Raw genomic sequence first — 3,740 nt, forward strand, 5'->3', positions numbered from 1 at the left:
CAACCAACGAGGGCCTCTCACCCTCACCTGGGCAGCTTCCGCGGCACGGCACCCCAGCACATCCCAGACAGAACACCCGAGCCCAGGGCGCGAATGATGCATTCGCTTGCTTGCGCACCAGAGCAGACACCTTGGCCGTTCGTGGGCCACCCCCACCCACACAGCCCACTGGCTGCTCTGTCCTGTTCCCATTTCAAACCAGATGGTACCATCTCTGGTTGCTCAGCCACCGCCGTCCAAGGGCCTGGCGGCCCCGACTGTACCCACAGCGCCCGGCCTCGGGCTCTGCCTCCACAGTAAAGGTTATGGGACCCAAACTTCCTGCAGCTCCGCTGGCACGAAGTACTCCACTGTCGCAGGTATGCTCCCCATTCAGCTGCGTGGGCGTCTGGGCTGTGCCACTGTGGGGCGTAACTGCCCCATCCTTTACGCATCCAGCTATCGGGTGGGGGTCTGTGCCACCCAGGAGCGGAGGCCGTCATGCTCAGTCGCCAACAAGGGGCCGCCGGTTGCTTTTCAACCAGCAGGTATCACACCCAGCTCCCTTCTGTAACTGAGACCAAAACCGTCTGGGCTGTCACACTTGTCCTGACCTTTGCCGAAAGCCCCACCCAGACCCATCTTGAGTGACACATACGTGGAGCTCAAACGGTCGCCCAGGTCAAACACCTGCAAGGCTTGGGCCACCCTGTTGGTACATTTCGCAGCACAAAACTCATCTCTGCCCCGTGGTCCAGTCCCACGTTGCCCCCTTTCATGTCAGGGCACAGGATGGTCCCAACAACCGGGCTGAAAGGGGAATAAATGCCCTCCGCTCCCCTTGGAGTCCCCAGGACACTCTCAGGTCTCCCCCGGGGTTGGCCCGTATCTTATCCACAGCAGCCTCAGGATAAGCCTTGTCTTACCTGACCAGACAACTGCTCAGACTTGACCGACGATCCAGGCCCCTGCAAGTTGGCTTCATCGATTGCCAGCCCCGTGACTTCAGATGTGTTGCCCCGCTTCACACCAGCCATCCAGGTGAGTTACAAGGGCTCTGAGCCGTCCGTATGACACCCATCTCTTCTAGCTCAGCTGCAGTCCCCGTAATTTCCTCCTGGCCTCCAGAGAGAGTACTCTTTTGTGGTGTGCCTGCCTCGGAACTGGCAGCTGCCCAGGGGGAGGCTTAGCAAGTCCCCGCACCACTGCCTTCACCACACGTGCCCAGAGGCCCAGTTCCCCCACTGGAGTCTGTAACCATAGCCCTCAAAGCCCATCTACCCCTAGGTTACACTCTGGGATTGGGGACCCACAAACCCTGTGTTCCCTCGGTGTCACTCATCCGATTCCTAAGATAATTTTTTTTCTTTTTAGGGCCACACCCTCGGCACATGGAGGTTCCCAGGCTAGGGGTCCAATCAGAGCTACAGCTGCTGGCCTGCACCTCAGTCACCACAATGTGGGATCCAAGCCTTGTCTGCAAACTACCCCACAGATCACGGCAACGCCAGATCCTTAACCCACTGAGCGAGGCCAGGGCTCGAACCTGCGTCCTCACGGCTGCTGGTCAGATTCGTTTCCTCTGAGCCAGGATAGGAACTCCCCTAAAGGTAACTTTATATCATGCACTTTAATGCTGAGGCCACCACATCCATCTATATACAATCTGGGACCTTGGAATTTCTCCAGGCTGCCACGAGGAGCGGGTATAGCGAACTCCACATATGGCCACAGGTCCCCATCTGTCTCCTGCAGACGGGCACCTCCGCCTTGCTGCTGACTCTCCTGCGGCTGCTGCCACAATAAGGGATGCAAATCCAGTAACCTCCGCCTTTGCCCTGTTCAAAGATAAACAGGGTGTCCTCCCCCTGCGGGACTGTGGACACCAAACGGCCCTCCAAGCGATCCGCTCGTGCCCAACCTTTTGACTCCTTAATCCCCTCTTCGGGCGTGGCCATGCGCCGGCACTGCCATGAAGTTCTGATCTTCCTGGAGCTGCTGCCATAATTCTAGTGACTCTGCATTAGGCGTGCCATCTCTCTTGGTTCGATCCACCCCTGCCCCCGCGGGGTCTCTCCACATTTGGGTGCGGGTGGCTCACAGGCTTGTTCTTCCTCATGAAGGGGGTCCCAGCCTATCCAGTAACCACAGGAATCCCCTTCCCCTGGCGCCTGCTCTCGGCCTCGTCCCAAATCGTGGTGATTACTTCATCTCTCCTTCCCCCCACACGTGGAGCCGAAACGACTGTTCAAGACTCAAAAGATGCTGAGGGGCACTCTGCAGCACAAGGGCCCTCATTCCTGCTGCAAAACACTCATCAGACTCGTGAGTATTAACAGTAAACATAGCTTGTCGCAGTTTAAGTTCTCGTAACACCTGCCAATCCGGCATACCTTTGCCACTTAACACTTTTGGGTACCCCTCCCCTGCCCACACAGTCCGCACGACTGCTACCACCCAGTCCAGCAGGGAATGGCCACCTTGGCCTTGCTGCTGACTCTCCTGCGGCTGCTGCCACAATAAGGGATGCAGGGTCACCAAAGCCAACTTTTCAATTTCCTGGGCAGAATAATACCATCCACCCTTCGATCCCACAGTCTCAATAATCAGGCAGCCAGTGGTTCACCTGGCTGTTGGCGAAACTGTTTGCCCAGGTCCACAAGCGCTACCTGAGTGTAAGGGCGTAAGCGGTGAATTCTGTCGTCTGTGGGGGCTCAGCAGCATGACCCCCTGGGGCCATTGGCGGCTGTTGCTTCACCTTCTGAGTCACTACAGACTCAGCGGGGGTAGGAGCTTCCTCTTCCTCATCCGAAGGCTCTCTCATCTCAGTGGGGGTGGACGGGTCCTCTTGGGATCAGCACCCCTCCTGTCAAGTTTCCAAACTCTTGCTGAGGACAACCACTTCCTCCTGCAACTCTCATGCCCAGCAGATTCACTCAGCGTGGCCTCTGACTCTGCCTTCAGGGCTGTAAGGAACACCCACCCACAGCCCCGGCGGCCCAGCAGGCACTCTGCTTTTCCAAAGCCCACCCTGCAGGACTTCCTCTGTCTATACAGGGGACCGGTCCATCTCGGGCTATTCCCAGGAGGGCGCCCAGGCAGAGAAGAGGCTGGCCACCCAGGACCACATACTCTTGGGCAACCACCCTTCCACTCCTCCCAAAGGGCCCGAAGTCTCCATACCCCACTGTGGCGAATCCTGCCCACTACACCAATAGTATTGCAGTCGCTCGAGACCAGGCAGGTGCAGCCTGGATTCGGGCGACCTAGAAAAGGGCCCAGGCGCTGCAGGTTGGTCAGACATCCCTTTATTGGCATCGAAAAGCAGCACCAGCGGGGGCACGGAAAGTCCCTCTTACATCCCCCTACACAAAGCCGGTATTTGCCAAGACGTCATCGAAGGGGCAGCAGGCATCACATTCTACTGCGCATGCACCTGCATAGTCACTTTCAGGGAACACTTGGCTCCTTCGTCCCTCGCCGGGGCAATATGGCGGCTAGGAGAAAAGGGCCCGATTTCCTCCATTTTCCCTACAGATGGGCTCAGGGAAGCGTGACCCAGGAAGCCCTCAGGGCCATGCCGTGTCCTTAGCACAACGTGGTAGCAGGTCCCCACCCGCACTCCGCGGTGGCTACACGGAGCTGCCCCACCCGCCCCAGGCGGCGCTGGGCGGCAGGACTACAACTCCCACAAGACGCCGCGCTCCCCGCGGCCGCCCTCACGCGGGGCCGCCGAATCACGTGACCGCCGCCTGTCACGT

The 3,740-nt window shown here is 58.6% G+C and overlaps 1 long non-coding RNA gene across 1 annotated transcript; it reads right to left on the reverse strand.

Annotated features, from left to right (window-relative positions):
* Positions 1 to 905: 905 nt before the first annotated feature.
* LOC106507362 (uncharacterized) lies at positions 906 to 3,366 on the reverse strand. The gene is made up of 3 exons (XR_014841069.1): positions 3,163 to 3,366; positions 2,649 to 2,845; positions 906 to 1,096 (listed from the first exon to the last, which is right to left on the reverse strand). It is a non-coding gene; the product is annotated as an uncharacterized LOC106507362 (long non-coding RNA).
* Positions 3,367 to 3,740: the final 374 nt, after the last annotated feature.

This window comes from Sus scrofa, chromosome 3 (genome assembly GCF_054392235.1).
Source record: "Sus scrofa isolate SSC_HxYL_T2T_F1_AM1 chromosome 3, Sscrofa_HxYL_maternal_Yorkshire_Landrace_v2.0, whole genome shotgun sequence".
NCBI classification, from domain to species: domain Eukaryota; kingdom Metazoa; phylum Chordata; class Mammalia; order Artiodactyla; family Suidae; genus Sus; species Sus scrofa.